The 18,109-nt window shown below is 36.6% G+C and overlaps 1 non-coding gene across 1 annotated transcript; it reads right to left on the bottom strand.

The window, feature by feature from the left end:
• Positions 1 to 18,001: 18,001 nt before the first annotated feature.
• LOC112724779 (small nucleolar RNA R71) lies at positions 18,002 to 18,109 on the bottom strand. Its single transcript, XR_003163925.1, has one exon. It is a non-coding gene; the product is annotated as a small nucleolar RNA R71 (small nucleolar RNA).

The raw sequence follows: 18,109 nt of genomic DNA on the forward strand, positions 1-18,109 counted from the left end.
TTTGAGCCTGGACATCACAATTTCGTGCACCAAACACCTAGTGTGGCAACCCTCTCTTTCTGTGCAGAGCTCTGCAGAGCCCGCAGACATCAATTCTAAGGTTGGTGTTGGGTTGCTTTCAACAAGCTCTAAGCACAAAGATACTAACAAGAAAGTACCTAAAGGCTGGAAGGGCAAGAAAGTCCCAACTGAAGGCGTCTCACCTGGCATGAGAGTTGTCTTCATTAAGAAGCCAGCCTTACCACATACAGTGAGTCGTGTCCTATCTCTAGAGCATGTAGAGCTCATTCATGATAGGACAGGCAAAAAATTCACTGTCTGGGGCGAAAATCTGAGCCCTTACTCACCTCCTTAAGGAGCTGAAGGTCAAGCTAGTGACTTTAAAAGAGCGCTTGTTGGGAGGCAACCCAACTTTACTCAACCATATTTATTTTCCTTTATTTTGTTTTTCTTTTCAGTTGTCAGAGTCATGATCATGTGCATCAGTCAAGAGACAGATTTCACAATAGTAAAAACAGAACACTCCAAGTGGAGTGATAAAGTTGAACCCCAGTGAGGAAGCCCTCTTGGGGGTTCAACGCCCCAAGAGGGGAGCATTGCTGGCGTTGAACGCCAGCCAGGGAGCAGCCCCTGGGCGTTCAAACGCAAGTGCAAAGAAGCAGCAAATCTGGAATTACCTAGCCTCTCAGGACTAAGAGGTCCCATAGAAGCTCTACCTACCCCACCTTCTCCTGTGATCATATTTGCTCGAGGGCGAGCGAAACTCTTAAGTTTGGTGTTGCCAAAGCTTTGCTTTGTGACTTCTACCACTCTTAAGTATAGAAGAAGAGGATGGAGCAAACCAGAGAACATGCACATAAACCTGTGCAGCCGCCTCAACAAAGACAAAGGAGTGACATAGAAGAGATCAAGCACACCACGGGATCCTCAAGGAGGAGCATTGGCCACCATCATCCAGGTGGATTCGTTCTCTTTTACTCCTTTTCTGTTATTTTTCTATTTTCTGTCTGTCTGTTTATTTGTTTATTTGTTTTCTTATCCTAGTAGCATGATCATTTGTATTGATGTCTTAAAAATTTGTAAAATATTCCATATATCTCTCACCTTGCTTAAATATTTTTTTAATTGAAAAGAATTGAGAGATGCATGAATTTCAAGTTTAAAATAAGATTAGTTTAACTAGTTTGATGTGGTGTCAATTGCTTTTGTTTTCTAAATGTACGATTAAACAGTGAATATTTGAAGTTGTAACTTTAGAATGTTGGCTCTTGAAAGAATAAGGAAAAAGAAAAATATTATTGATAATATGAAAAATTTGAAAATTGATTCTTGAAGCAAGAAAAAGCAGCAAAAATCAAAAGAAAAAGCATGTTGCAAAAGAATATATATATATAAATGCAAGAAAGAAAATGGTGAAAAAGAAAAAGAAAAAAAAAGCAGAAAAATCCATTACTGCCCAAAAATGCAGGAAAAGGAGGGCAGATTGAAAAAGCCAGTAACCCTTTAAACCAAAAGGCAAGGGTAAAAGGGCCCAAGGCTTTGAGCATCAGTGGTTAGGAGGGCCCAAAGGAATAAAATCCTGGCCTAAGCAGCTAAACCAAGTTGTCCCTAACCATGTGCTTGTGGCGTGAAGGTGTCAAGTGAAAAGCTTGAGACTAAGCGGTTAAAGTCGTGGTCCAAAGCAAAAAGAGTGTGCTTAAGAACTCTGGACACCTCTATCTGGGGACTCTAGCAAAGCTGAGTCACAATCTGAAAAGGTTCACCCCGGTAAAGTGTTTGTGGCATGAATGTATCCGGTGGTAATACTGGAAAACAGAGTGCTTAGGGTCACGACCAAGACTCAAAAAGCTGTGTTCAAGAATCAAAATAAGCTTAACTAAGAGTCAATAATATCATCTGGACTCTAAGTTCCTAAAGATGCCAACATCTCTGAGTTTCAATGGATAGTGAGATGCCAAAACTATCCAGAAGCAAAAAGCTACTAAGTCCTGCTCATCTGATTTTAACTAAACTTCATTTGAAACTTAGAAATTTATTGTATCTTAATTTTCTTTTTATCCTATTGTGTTTTTAGTTGCTTGGGGACAAGAATTGGTTTAAGTTTGGTGTTGTGATGAACGGGTATTTTATATGCTTTTTGACATCATTTTTAGTAATTTTTATTTAGTTTTTATTAAGTTTTTTTAGGTTTTAGTGTTAAAATAATATTTTTGGATTCTACTATGAGTTTTTGTGTTTTTGGGCAATTTCGGGTATTTTTTGGTTGAAATTGAGGAGCGGGAGCAGAAGTCTGATTTAGAGACAGAGAAAGCACTGCAGATGCTGTCCAGATCTGACCTACCTACATTTGGAAGAGCTTTTTTGGAGATACAGAAATCCAAATGGAGCGGTCTCAACAACTATGGAAAGGTGACTTCTAGAGCTTTCCAGAAATATATAATAGTCCATACTTTGTTTCAGATTAGAAGGCCCAAAACGGGCGTCCAACGCCAGCTTCCTGCCCCCTTCCAAGCTTCCAGTGCCCAAAGAGCAGAGCCCAACATCCAAAGGCCAAGAAAGGGCTGGCAATCCACACCCAAGAGACCTCAATGCACGTGGAACTCATCAAAGCTCAGGCCAAATACTCACCAAGTGGGCCCCAGAAGTAGATTTTAGCACTAATTAGACTGTTTTACCCTACTAGTCATCTATTTAAGGGATTAAACTTATGTAATTTAAGAATAACCATCTCCAGGGGGTCTTTAGACCTTCTTTAACCTTCCCCCACCTCTTGGAGGGAGGTCTGCCATTATCTTCATCTTTGTGTTTTTATTTCAGTATGAGTTTCTAAACCTTCTAGGTAGAGGGGAGGAGCCCAGCTGAGTCCTATGAATTAATAAAAATACTGTTTCTTCTTCTTCGATCCATGTTTGATCTATCTCTAAGATGTATATCCCAATATTCATCGTGATGAACATGATGATTTGACAAATAAGATCTATTCATCACACCAACACAAATGTGCCTGACAAACACCTGCATCTACTTGGGTTCGTGTGAATATTTGGCCGGAAAGCACGAACCAACAGCTATGGATTCGCAAAAATAGCCCAGAAATTGCCCAGAAATTTCCCCAGCGAATTCTGATATATGTTTTTGGGCTTGGAACTGGGCCAAAAATAGCCCAAAAATTGTCCCCAGCGAATTCTGATACGTACAGCACGTGGCTCTGTCATGCGATGCGTCGCTGAACTTTCGCAAGATCACACGTACGCGTGATCCATGCGTGCGTGTGATCCACGCGTGCGCGTCACCTAACTTCCTGGCAACTATGGCAAATTGCATATCATTTTAAAGCCCCGGATGTTAACTTTCTAACGCAACTGGAACCGCCTCATTCAAACCTTTGTAGCTCAAGTTATGACCGATTTAGTACGAAGAGGTCAGGCTTGATAGCTGATGAGCGGATAATTTATACGCTTTTTGGCATTGTTTTTAGTATGTTTTTAGTAGAATCTAGTTACTTTTAGGGATATTTTCATTAGTTTATATGTTAAATTCACATTTCTGGACTTTACTATGAGTTTGTGTGTTTTTCTGTGATTTCAGGTATTTTCTGGCTGAAATTGAGGGACTTGAGCAAAAATCAGATTCAGAGGTTGAAGAAGGACTGCTGATGCTGTTGGATTCTGACCTCCCTGCACTCAAAATGGATTTTCTGGAGCTACAGAACTCAAAATGGCGCGCTTCCAATTGCGTTGGAAAGTAGACATCCAGGGCTTTCCATAAATATATAATAGTCCATACTTTGGCCGAATTTAGATGACGTAAAAGGGCGTTGAACGCCAGTTCTACGCTGTTGTCTGGAGTTAAACGCCAGAAACAAGTCACAAACCAGAGTTGAACGCCAGAAACATGTTAAAACCTGGCGTTCAACTCCAGAAAGAGCCTCTGCACGTGTAACATTCAAGCTCAGCCCAAGCACACACCAAGTGGGTCCCGGAAGTGGATTTATGCATCAATTACTTACTTCTGTAAACCCTAGTAACTAGTTTAGTATAAATAGGACCTCTTACTATTGTATTTGACATCCTGGATTGTATTTTTGATCCTGTGATCTCGTTTTGGGGGCTGGCCATTCGGCCATGCCTGGACCTTTCACTTATGTATTTTTAACGGTAGAGTTTCTACACTCCATAGATTAAGGTGTGGAGCTCTGCTGTTCCTCAAAGATTAATGCAAAGTACTACTGTTTTTCTATTCAACTCAACTTATTCCGCTTCTAAGATATTCATTCGCACTTCAACCTGAATGTGATGAACGTGACAATCATCATCATTCCCTATGAACGCGTGCCTGACAACCACTTCCGTTCTACCTTAGATTGAATGAGTATCTCTTGGATCTCTTAATCAGAATCTTCGTGGTATAAGCTAGATTGATGGCGGCATTCATGAGAGTCCGGAAAGTCTAAACCTTGTCTGTGGTATTCCGAGTAGGACTCTGGGATTGAATGACTGTGACGAACTTCAAACTCGCGAGTGCTGGGCGTAGTGACAGACGCAAAAAGAGGGTGAATCCTATTCCAGTATGATCGAGAACCTCAGATGATTAACCGTGCTGTGACAGAGCATTTGGACCATTTTCACAAGAGGATAGGATGCAGCCATTGACAAGGGTGATGCCTCCAGATGATTAGCCATGCAGTGACAGCGCATCGGACCATTTTCCAGAGAGGAATAAAAGTAGCCATTGACAACGGTGATGTCCTTACATAAAGCTAGCCATGGAAAGGAGTAGGATTGATTGGATGAAGACAGCAGGAAAGCAGAGGTTCAGAGGAACGAAAGCATCTCTATGCGCTTATCTGAAATTCTCACCAATGATTTACATAAGTATTTCTATCCTTGTTTTATTATTTATGTTCGAAAACTCCATAACTATTTTATATCCGCCTGACTGAGATTTACAAGGTGACCATAGCTTGCTTCATACCAACAATCTCCGTGGGATCGACCCTTACTCACGTAAGGTTTATTACTTGGACGACCCAGTGCACTTGCTGGTTAGTTGTATCAAAGTTGTGAATGAAAAATAATTTATTAAGACGTGCGTACAGAGTTTTTGACGCCGTTGCTTGAGATCACAATTTCGTGCACCAACAGCTTAGCAATTCCTTCAATTTCTTGTATTCCTTCCACTTTTGCATGCTTCCTTTCCATCCTCTAAGCCATTCCTGCCCTATAAACCCTGAAAACACTTAACAAACATATCACGACATCGAATGGTAATAAGAGGGGATTAAAATTAGCAAATTTAAGGCCAAAGAAGCATGTTTTCAATCAAAGAACAAAATTGGAAAGGATTTGTAAAACCATGCAATTTGTATGAATAAGTGTAAGAATATTGGATAAAATTCACTCAATTAAGTACAAGATAAACCCTAAAAATGGGGTTTATCACTGCTTCCATGTTTTCAAGCTAGATTTGGGTTGGCTATCTAACCACCTCTTTGCTTGATCTCTTACAGCAAATGGAAAGAGTAGCAGTCTGTAAACATCTTGATCTATTCCCTCAGTGTGTTTTGTGTAAGAAATTTGTAAAAAGTTTGCCAGGAACTCAGTAGGTTCTTCCTGTGGAAGTCCAGAGTACTAGCAGTTTTGCTGCACCAGAATAATGAGCTAAGGATTGAGCTCAAAGTTACTTGCTCCAATGGGAGGTATACTAATACTTCTCCCATAGAAGTTAGGACTGGGGGCCATGTAGGATCCCAAAGTTCTTCTGAACTGTTCATTCCCATTTGGGTTCATGGTGAGAGAAAGGTAGGAGAAAGAAGTAAAGAGAAAACAAGTAACTATTTAAGAAAGATTTGAAAATAAGATAAGATTTGAAAAAGATTTAAATTTGAAATTTAAATTTTGAATTTTGAATTTTAAAATTTGAATTTTGAAAATTGAAATTGAATTAAGATAAGATAAGATTTTGAAAATTGAATCTTAAATCTTGAATTTTGAATTTGAACTAAGATAAGATAAAGATTTGAAAAAGATTTGGTTTTTGAAAAGATTCGATTTTGAAATTCGAATTTAAAATAAGATAAGATAATGATTTAAAATTTAATGAAAGATAACAAAAGATAAGATAAAGATTTGAAAAAAAAAATTGAATTTTAAATTTTAAAAGAAAGATAAGATAAGATAGAATCACAATTAAAAGAAAAGATTTGAAAACTATTTTAAAAAGATAAGATTTGAAATTTGAAATTTGAAATTAAGATAAGATAAGATAATGATTTTGAAATTAAAATTTAAATTCTTTATTTTTTTTTTGGAAATTTTCGAAAATATTTTTGAAATAAAGATAAAACAAGATATTTTTTTGATTTTTTTAAATTAATAAAGAAAAAGAAAAACAACCAAAAGACACCAAACTTAAAATTTTTAGATCTAAGGACACTAATATTCGAAAAATTAAAGAGAAAAACACCAAAAGACACCAAAGTTAAAAATTTTAAGATCAAAACAAGAACAACTTGAATACCAAGAAAGAACACAAAGAACAATTCGAAAATTCAAAGGAAACAAAGAACACACAAAGGACATCAAACTTAAGAATTGACACTAGACTCAAACAAAAGACACTATTTTTGAAAAAATTTTTGAAAAGAAAGCAAGAAAGTTCGAAACTTTAACAAGAACAAGAACAAAAGATTCAAACAAAAGATAAAGATTAATAAAGAAAAGCAAAGATTTTTGAATTTTTTTTTATTTTTTTGAAAAAGAATATAAAAGACTCAAACAAAATAGTGAAAAGTACATAATCTAAGCAACAAGATAATCCGACTGTTTGTCAAATCCAAACAATCCCTGGCAATGACGCAAAAAACTTGGTGCACGAAACTGGCTCTGTAGAATTTGCACAAATAGACCAGCAAGTATACTGGGTCGTCCAAGTAATACCTGAGTTGAGTCAGGGTCGATCCCACGAGGATTGTTGGTTTGAGCAAGCAGTGGACACCTTGCAGATCTTAGTTAGGCGGATAGAAAATTATAAGTTGTCACGGAAAAAAGCATAAAAACCAAAATAATTAAATAAAACATTACTAATGAGACGAGAATTCAATGGTGATAGAATGGTTGAGGCTTCGGAGATGCTTTGTCTTTCCGGATTAACTTTTCTTACTGTCTTCTTCAATAACCTTCTGATTCCTTCAATGGTAGCCATAAGTGATTAACTCATGTCCTCTCATCAAGTTAACCTCCTCTACTGCAGCAATCCACCACGTTGAGATGACTCATGTCCTCTCATCAAGCCACCTCTAGGTTTCTCACTGTAGCAGAAGATGAAGCTCTAAGCAATCCATTCCCCTTTACGATCCTACTCAAGGTGCCATAGACAAGGTAGATCTTCCAGATCAGAAAGTTCTACTTCTCTGACTCTAGCCTTAACACCACAGAGACCTCACACACCCATAGTCAACGAGATTATATGTCACATATCCAAAGTTGCTCAGATGCTCTATTGGAATCCGCAATGCAATCTCTAGCTTTAGTTCAACATTATCTGGGTCAGGAAACACACGGGTGATTGTCACGGGTCACCCTCAATTCATATGATGAAGAACAAGGTTGCATAAGAGAACAGAATCAGACATATTGAATGAAAACAGTAATATTATTGATCCATGAAACTCAGCAGAGCTCCTAACCTTAACCTTAGGATGTTAGTGACTCATGTTGATAGAAAAATACAATGAAAGGTTTGAATGGGCAAGAGTCCTCTAACAAGGGTGAACTCTTGTATATATATACTAATCCAATGACTAAGGATTACAGAAATAAGATAAACTAAGTTGATAGTGCGAAAATCCACTTCTGGGGCCCACTTGAGAGATAGGCTTTTGATGTCTTTACTCTTATGCTTCCTTCGAGCTTCATTATCTACCTTCTTCCGATGTGCTTATATATTTTATCGAGTGTGAACGATTGGCGAATTATCTTTTCCTCGAGTTTTAAATTATTTCACAGGCTTCTAGTATAATATCTCTTTCTATACATAAGTATTTATATCCCAGCCTTGTGTCATAGTACCAAACCATAATTGAATTATGACTTAAGCATAAGGCCATGAATGTTAGGTTACTACACTAGATGACATGAGGATATTGATGAATTGTTGTTGATGATGGTTTAGTGAAATATTTTGTCTTGAATGAGAATGCTCTTGAATGTTAATGGCCAGAAGCCTTGAATATTATTTATGTTATGACATGATATTATGTCATGTATTATTGCTTAAAATAATTGAGAATGAAATCATGATATTGATACCAACTTGTGATCTTGGTTTTGGTTGGGAATTATATGATGATTGTAATAAAGATTGTTGTGTATGTGAACATATGAGGTTAATGATGATAAGTGAATATTGAAAATGAGATTTTGCTGTTTAATGAGTTTTTGAGTGAAAAGCTAGATAGAGCTCAAAATGAAATAAATGTGTATGGTTAGGCTTAAATTTTTGGTTAATTTTGATATGAAATGGTTGAAAGAGTTGGTTGAAGGATTAAAGAATAGAGGAAACTAAATGTTGCTGAAATTCTGCAATTTTGCACTCTTGACTAAAATTTTACCAACTTTTAATAAAATATTAGAGGTAAAATAGTCTTTTAGGATATTAAGAACAAAATTTTTTTACAAAAGTTCAGGAATATAAAAGTAATTTTGAAGAAGTTCAAGAATTCAATGGTACTTTTAAAAAAGGTCAAGAGCATGGTAGTAATTATGTAAAAATTTGGAGATGTAAAAGTCATTTCCTGCAAGACTAGGCACATAATGATAATTTTGAGTAAAGAATGGCAGAAAAGTAATTTAAGGCCAAGGACCTAAGGGTCCTTTACATAAAAGATTTAAGGTAGAGGTGAGGACCTTAGAAAAGATTAATTGATGATTGAAGAAGGGATACTGAAATAAAGAAAAGATAAACTAAGAAATGAGAAAGATATAAAGCACAATAATTGAGAAGTGAATAATTAAAGATTTGGCTTGCAAGGTCGAAGGTTCCATCCCGATTGCTCAGTGCACGGAATGATTGATTATTACTCTTGGGAAACCCACAAACTAATTGATTATTACTCTTGGAAAAACCCACAGAATGATTGATTATTGATTTTGGGGATGCCTACTGATGAAGTCCAATTTTATGTGAATTATTGAACATATTTTTTGGGATTTCATATAATTTTCCTCTACTTTTTGTACTTAAGTGAATAGATTTGTGATTCTTAATTCTAATTTTGATTAATGACAAATTAGTATGATTCTTGACCATAAATTGAATATATATGAATCTTTAATCATTCACTTAGTACCTTGATATGTTTGTTAGTGTTTTGGGTTAACTTAGGTTCAAGTGGAAGTATGGAACATAGCTAATAAAGGAAAAAGTCACAAAATAAGAAGTTTAGCATAATTGGTCTCACCCAGGTGAAGAAATGTCGCACAGGCGAAATCTCGCCCAAGCGAGAAAATGTTGCCCTAGGTTGTCACGTGCCTGAGTTAATGAGCACGTGGGCTCACGATTTGGGACCATAAAGGCTCCAAACATTATATTTTTGAAGTATTTTAAGTGGAAATACATGGAAGAACATCAAGTAGTCTTTAGTTTTAGTTTTTAGTATGTTTTAGGAAATTATAGAGAGAGAAGCTCCAACTTCTCTTTAGAATTATCAGGATTTTTACTTTAATTTTCTTTAGTTTTAGTTTTTAATTTTGTTTTAGTTTAGTTTTATTTATATTTGTTTGTTCTACTATCTTAGTTCATTAACACTTTTTTGTTAGTTTCTTGTTTATATTATTTTAATTTATAAACTCTTGTTAAATTTTCAATTTCTTTTAATGAATTTGATATTTGATATTTTATTGTTATTTATTTGAGTTGATTTTATTGAATTCTTGTATGGGATAGTTCTAGATTTTATCACTTCTTGCAATTTATGAAGTTTTATATTTGTGCACTCTAGGTGTATATTTGACAAAATGTTTGAACTAATTATGGAATAGATTTTCACTCTTGGCTTGGGTTGGAAAATTATATGACCTTAAGTCACTGATATCCAAGTTGATTGATAATTTAGAGATAGTAATTAATCTTGTTTTCACTAACGCTAATCTTTTACTAATTCAATTTGTAAGTTAGCTAGGACTTGTATATTAGGATTAATTAAGCCTAATTGACTTTTCTCAACTTGTAGAGGTTGACGAATTGGATTTGATCTTTGTAATTATCATGTTATGGTTAGTGAAGAGAATAGTGATCCTAGACCCTCAATTCTTGTCAAGATCATTTAGTATTTGAATTTACTTTCAATCCTTAGTCAATTACCTTAATAGTTCTTAGTTTAATTTCTCTTGCCATTTAGATATTACTCGCTCTTCAATTTCTACTATTTAAATTCTGATTAATTGTGATCAAAACTCCCAATTTCTTCATAGCCAATGATAATGTATTCAATTGTGATTCCAAGAGAGAATAACCTGGGACTAAACTTCTGGTTGTGACATCTTTTACCAAACTTTGAGGTGTGCTGAATTCCAGTTTAGAGATACAACGAACTTGAGATTTCAACTTGTGAATTTTCTAAATCAGTCTTTAGTGCTCGTCAAGTTTTTGGCGTATATTATGGCATCAAGTTTTGCGACGATTGCTGGTGTCATAGACTAATGGTATTCCTAACCAACTCAGCACATATACACGGATGGTGTGCGAAATTTAACTCGTACAACTTAACTGGAAAGTGTACCGGGTCATCCAAGTAATACCTCAGGTGAGTGAGGGTCGAATTCCACGAGGATTGCCGGATTGAGCAAGCTGTGGTTATCCTAGTCAGATGAATAGAAAGGTAGTTTTGATTGTTGTTGGCGCATAAACAAGCAAGAAAAAACATAATAAATGGATAGAACAAAGACAATAATTAGCTGTGGTTAAGGCTTCGGAGGTGCTTCCTTTTCTAAGTTAACACATTATACTCTCTACTTCAACGATGAATGATTCCTTCAATGGCAAGGATAGAAGTGATTAAGCCATGGGTCGTGGTCATTAATCTTCTCAGGTCCAGACCAAACTTCCGAACGGACTAGATCAATCTGGGAGAGGGTGAAGTGCACGCAAGTCAATCCCTTTGTTGATCCTACTCAAAATGCCACAAATAAGGTCGGATCTTCCACATCAGAGACTGCTGCTCTTATGGTTCTAGCCCTTAAAGCCACAAGAATCTCAATTGTCCCTGACTAACGAGGTTATATGTCACATACGCAATTAGTCTAGATAGTTTTGTTGTAACCCGTGATGCATCCTCAAGCTGTAGCTCAATACTATTCGGGTCAGGACTCGTAAAGAGCTCATGTAGAACAAGGATGAATGTCACATTTCACCTAGATTCATAAGGTTGAAGATCGACAATGCATCCTAAAATAGAATCAAACATGGATTGAAGTAGAAAAGTAATTATATTACTTCATAGGAATCAGCAGAGCTCCTAACCCTAACCTAGGAGGTTTAGTTGCTCATACTGTACAAAAGGTAAGTTCGAATATGGTGTAGAAGATCAAAAGTTCCCAAAATATGAAAAAATGTTATTTACAAATGTGATCTTCTTTCTATATATACTAAGCTAATAATTAAGAATTACAAAAATGAAGTAAACTAAGTAGAATGGTGCGAAAATCCACTTCTGGGCCCACTTGGTGAGTGTTTAGGCTGAGCTTGGCTTCCATATTGAAGGAATGGGCGTTGGACACCCACTAGGGAGTGAATATGCTGCTTCCTTGCTCCTCTTGTGGCGTTGGACGCCAACCTTGGTCCTCTTGGGGTGTTGAATGCCCTCGGGGGTAGCATGGGCGTTCAACGCCCATTTTGGGCAGTCCAATCTGAAAAAAAGTATAAATCATTGTATATTGCTAGAAAGTTCTAGAAGTTAGCTTTCCAACGCCATTGAGAATGTATCATTTGGACTTTTGTAACTCCAAAAATGCTTGTTTGAATGTACGGAGGTCAGACTCTGACAGCATTTGCTATGCTTTCCTTGCCTCTGAATCAGGCTTTTGCCAGAACTTGCCAAATTCATCCAAATATCACCTAAAATATAAGAAAAACATAAAAGCTCAAAGTAATACCCAAAAAGTGAATTTTGCAATAAAACCTACTAAAACATAATTAAAACTTAATAAAACATACTAAAACAATAAGAACATGATGCCAAAAAGTGTATAAAATATCCGCTCATCAGAACACCAAACTTAAACTGTTGCATGTCCTCAAGCAACCAAAAACAATTAGGACTAAAAAGAAGAGAGAGATACAATAAGATTTAAAGTTTTCCAATGAAGCTTATTTCCAAATGATGAGCGGGGCTAACTGCTCTTTACTTCTAAATAGTTTTGGCATCTCACTTTCCTTTGAAGTTCAGAAATATTGACATCTCTTAGAACTATAATTTGGATGATATTATTGATTCTCTTAGTTTAGCTTTTCTTGATTCTTGAACATAGCTTCTTCTATTGGTGCTTTGTACCTTTTTGAGTCTAGCCGTGACTCTAAGTGTTTTGTTTTTCCGTATTACCATCGGATACATAAACGCCACAGGCACTTAACTAGGGGAACCCTTAGGATTCGACTTTATCTTTGCTTAAAGTCCCAGACAGTGGTGCCCAGAGTTCTTAGGCGTACTCTTTTGCTTTGGATCATGACTTTAATTGCTTAGTCTCAAGTTTTTCACTTGACACCTTTACACCACAAGCATTTAGTTAGGGATAGCAACTCAGTTGAGCTCTTTAGGACAATTTTTAGCCCTCTGGTGCACGAATTGTGAATCACACTTTTCACAACGCGTACCACTAACCAGCAAGTGCACTAGGTCGTCCAAGTAATACCTTACGTGAGTAAGGGTCAAATCCCACGAAGATTGTTGGTTTGAAGCAAGCTGTGGTTATCTTGTAATTCTTAGTCAGGAAATCAATTATGTTTATCAGTTGAATTGCGAATAACCAAGAGAGCATAAATTAAAGGTTACTTGTTATGCAGTAATGGAGAATATGTTGGAGTTTTGGAGATGCTTTGTCTTCTGAATCTCTGCTTTCTTCTGTCTTCTGATTCACGCACGCACGTCCTCCTATAGCAAGCTGTATGTAGGGGATCACCGTTGTCAATGGCTACATCCCATCCTCTCAGTGAAGAATATGCTCACATGCTCTGTCACAGCACGGCTAATCATCTGTCGGTTCTCGATCATACTGGAATAGGGTTCTTCATCCTTTTGCATCTGTCACTAATGCCCAGCACTCGCGAGTTTGAAGCTCGTCACAATCATTCGATCATTGAATCCTACTCGGAATACCACAGACAAGGTTTAGACTTTCCGGATTCTCATGAATGCTGCCATCAGTTCTAGCTTATACCACGAAGATTCTAATTAAGAGATCTAAGAGATACTCATTCAATCGGATATAGAACGGAGGTGGTTGTCAGACACACGTTCATGGTTTGAAGAAGGTGATGAGTGTCACAGATCATCACCTCCATCACAGTTAAACGCGAATGAACATCTTAGATAGGAACAAGCGTGTTTGAATGGAAAACAAAAATACTTGCATTAATTCATCGAGACATAGCAGAGCTCCTCACCCCCAACAATGGAGTTTAGAGACTCATGCCGTCAAAGAGTACAAAGTTCAGATCTAAAAATATCATCCGATACAAAATAAGTCTCTAAAAGTTGTTTTTATACTAAACTAGTAGCCTAGGTTTACAAAAAGTGAGTAGACTATGACAAATGGTGCAGAGATCCACTTCTGGGGCCCACTTGGTGTGTGCTGGGGCTGAGACTTAAGCAATTCACGTGCATAAGGCCATTTTGGGCGTTCAATGCCAGGTTTGGATCCATTTCTGGCGTTGAACTCCAACTTTTAATCCTTTTCTGGCGCTGGACGCCAGAATTGGGCAGAGAACTGGCGTTGAATGCCAGTTTACGTCCTCTATCCTTGAGCAAAATATGGACTATTATATATTTCTAGAAAGTCCTGGATGTCTACTTTCCAACGCAATTGGAAGCACGCCATTTCGAGTTCTGTAGCTCCAGAAAAGCCACTTTGAGTGCAGGGAGGTCAGAATCCAATAACATCAGTAGTCCTTTTTCAGCCTGAATCAGATTTTTGCTCAGCTCCCTCAATTTCAGCCAGAAAAATACCTGAAATTATAGAAAAACACACAACTCATAGTAAAGTCCAGAAATATGAATTTTTCCTAAAAACTAGTGGAAATAAACTAAAAACTAACTAAAACATAATAAAAACTATATGAAATTAACCCCAAAAAGCGTATAAAATATCCGCGCATCACCCTCCTAACCATTGATGCTCAAAGCCTTGGATCCTTGCTCTTTTGATTTTTCTTTTTTGAGCATTCTTTTTCTTTTTATTTCTCTTTTTCTTTTTATTCTTTTTCTGCTGCTTTTTCTTGCTTCAAGAATCAATATTTTTTATTTTTCAGAGTGTCAATAATATTTCTCTAAATCCTTTGTTCTTTCAAGAATCAATATTCTTAATTCCAATATTAATCATGCATTGTTCACTCATACATTTAGAAATAAAAGCAAGGCCGCCACATCAAAACAATTGAAATAACTCATGATAAACTTAAAAATCATGCATCTCACTGTTTCTTTTTCAAATCAATTTTTCTTTTAAGCATGGTGGTGATGCAATGAACATTTTATAACACAAAGTAAAACAGAAAAGAAAACTAGGAAAGGATAAATGACTACTTATGATCATGAACTTAGAAAAGAAAACAGACAGTAAATAAAAGAACACTAAAAATAGAATAAACCAGAGAGGGGTAATGGGACTCAACAACCTTAGTGACGCGACTGCTGCTTCCTTTTGAGGACCCAATGGAGTGGTTGATCTCCTCTATTTCACGCCCTTGCCTCTGTTGCTCTTCCATCATCCTTTTCTGATCTTCTCTCATCTCTTGGAAGGTAGTGGCGTGCACAGTGTGTTCCAACCTCAGCTGCTCCACGTTTGAGCTCAGCTCCCCTATTGAGATATGCAGTTGATCCCAATAGTCACGGAGAGGAAAATACATCCCTTGAGGCATCTTAGGGATCTCTGGTTGAGGCGACTGCACAGGATCTTGATGTGGTGTGTGCGCCTACTCTCTAACATGCTCCATCCTTCTTTTCGTGATGGGCTTGTCCTCCTCAATGGGGATGTCTCCTTCTATGACAATTCCAGCTGAATTGCATAGGTGACATATGAGGTGAGGGAACGCTAACCTTGCTTGGGTAGAGGGCTTGTCCGCCACCTTGTACAATTCTTAAGGTATCACCACATGTACTTCCACCTCATTTCCAAGCATAATGCAATGAATCATTATTGCCCAGTCTATGGTGATGAGCGGATAATTTATACGCTTTTTGGCATTGTTTTTACATAGTTTTTAGTATGATTTGATTAGTTTTTAATATATTTTTATTAGTTTTTAAATAAAAATCACATTTCTGGACTTTACTATGAGTTTGTGTGTTTTTCTGTGATTTCAAGTAATTTCTGGCTGAAATTAAGAGACTTGAGCAAAAATCAGATTCAGAGGTTGAAGAAGGACTGCAGATGCTGTTGGATTTTGACTTCCCTTCACTCAAAGTGGATTTTTTGGAGCTACAGGAGTCCACATGGCGCACTCTCAATTGCGTTGGAAAGTAGACATCCAGGGCTTTCCAGCAATATATAATAGTTTATACTTTGCTCGAGTTTAGATGACGCAAACTGGCGTTCAACGCCAGCTCTCTGCCCTATTCTGGAGTTAAACGCCAGAAACAGGTTACAAACGGGCGTTCAACTCTAAGGAAGACCTCTACACGTGAAAGCTTCAATGCTTAGCCCAAGCACACACCAAGTGGGCCCAGAAGTGGATTTCTGCATCATTTACTCATTTCTGTAAACCCTAGTAACTAGTTTAGTATAAATAGGACTTTTTACTATTGTATTTACATCTTTTGATCATCTTTAGATCATCAGATCTTTGGAAGTTTAGTCCCTAGACCTTTGGGGGCTGGCCATTCGGCCATGCCTGGACGTTCATCACTTATGTATTTTCAACGGTGGAGTTTCTACACACTATAGATTAAGGTGTGGAGCTTTGCTGTTCCTCATGAAGTAATGCAAAGTACTATTGTTTTTCTATTCAATTCAAGCCTATTTCTTCTCTAAGATATTCATTCACACACAAGAACATGATGAATGTGATGATTATGTGACGCTCATCATCATTCTCACTTATGAACACGTGCCTGACAAACACTTCCGTTCTACATGCAAACAAGCTTGAATGTGTATCTCTTAGCCTTCTGATCGTGAGATTAGAGTCTTCGTGGTATAGACTAGAACTATTGGCGGCCATTCTTGAGATCTGGAAAGTCTAAACCTTGTCTGTGGTATTTCGAGTAGGATCTGGGAAGGGATGGTTGTGACGAGCTTCAAACTCGCGAGTGCTGGGCGTAGTGACAGACGCAAAAGGATTACTGAATCCTATTCCAGTATGATCGAGAACCGACAGATGATTAGCCGTGCGGTGACAGCGCAATTTGGACCATTTTCACTGAGAGGACGGGAAGTAGCCATTGACAACGGTGATGCCTTACATAAAGCTTGCCATAGAAAGGAGTATGAAGGATTGGATTAAAAATCTTTTTCTCATTTTGTTTCATAATTTCAAAATATTTACTAACAATTAATGTGATTGATTCAAAAAATTTTAAGTTTGTTACTTGTCTAGTAAGAAAGGTTCAATCTTTAAATTTTAAAATCATATCTTTTTGTTTCTTGTTAGTCAAGTAATCAACTTTAATTTTCAAAATCAAATCTTTTTAAATTTCTTTTTCAAATCTTTTTTCAAATTAAATGTCAATCACATCTTTTTCAAAATCAATTTCAAAATCTTTTCTAACTTATCTTTTCAAAAAATTAATTTTCAAATCTTTTTCAATTAACTACTTGACTTTTTGTTTGATTTTAAATGTTTACTATTTTAATCATATCTTTTTCAAAACTACCTAACTAATTCTCTCTCTAATTTTCGAAAATCACCTTCCTCTTTTTCAAAATTTCTTTTCAATTAACTATTTGTTTTAAATTTTAGTTTGATTTAATTTTATTTTTCTTTTTAAGTTTTCGAATTTTAAATTTAATTTAAAATTAAAAACAAAAATACTTTTATTTTAATTTATTTAATTTTCGAAATTCTCTCCCCCTCATCTCTTTCTAATTATTTTATTTATTTACTAACATTTCTCTTCATCTAAAAATTCGAACCCTCTCTTCCTCCTGGAGTTCGAATTTCTTTTCTTCTATTCTTTTCTTCTTCTATTCACATAAAGGAATATCTATACTGTCACATAGAGGATTCCATATTTTTTTTCTGTTTTCTTCTTTTTCATATGAGCAGGAACAAGGATAAGAACATTCTTGTTGAAGCTGATCCTGAACCTGAAAGGACTCTGAAGAGGAAGATAAGGGAAGCTAAAGCACAACTCTCTGGAGAAAATCTGGCAGAAATTTTCGAAAAAGAAGGAGACATGGCCGAAAATAATAACAATGCAAGGAAGATGCTTGGTGACTTTACTGCACCAAATTCCAATTTACATGGAAGAAGCATCTCAATCCCTGCCATTGGAGCAAACAATTTTGAGCTAAAGCCTCAATTAGTTTCTCTGATGCAACAGAACTGCAAGTTTCATGGACTTCCATCAGAAGATCCTTTTCAGTTCTTAACTGAGTTCTTGCAGATCTGTGATACTGTTAAGACCAATGGGGTTGACTCTGAGGTCTACAGGCCTATGCTTTTCCCGTTTGCTGTAAGAGATAGAGCTAGAATATGGTTGGACTCTCAACCTAAAGATAGCCTGAACTCTTGGGATAAGCTGGTCACGGCTTTCTTAGCCAAGTTCTTTCCTCCTTAAAAGCTTAGCAAGCTTAGTGCGGATGTTCAAACCTTCAAACAGAAAGAAGGTGAATCCCTCTATGAAGCTTGGGAGAGATATAAGAAACTAACCAAAAAGTGTCCTTCTGACATGCTT

This window comes from Arachis hypogaea, chromosome 11 (assembly GCF_003086295.3).
Source record: "Arachis hypogaea cultivar Tifrunner chromosome 11, arahy.Tifrunner.gnm2.J5K5, whole genome shotgun sequence".
NCBI lineage: Eukaryota > Viridiplantae > Streptophyta > Magnoliopsida > Fabales > Fabaceae > Arachis > Arachis hypogaea.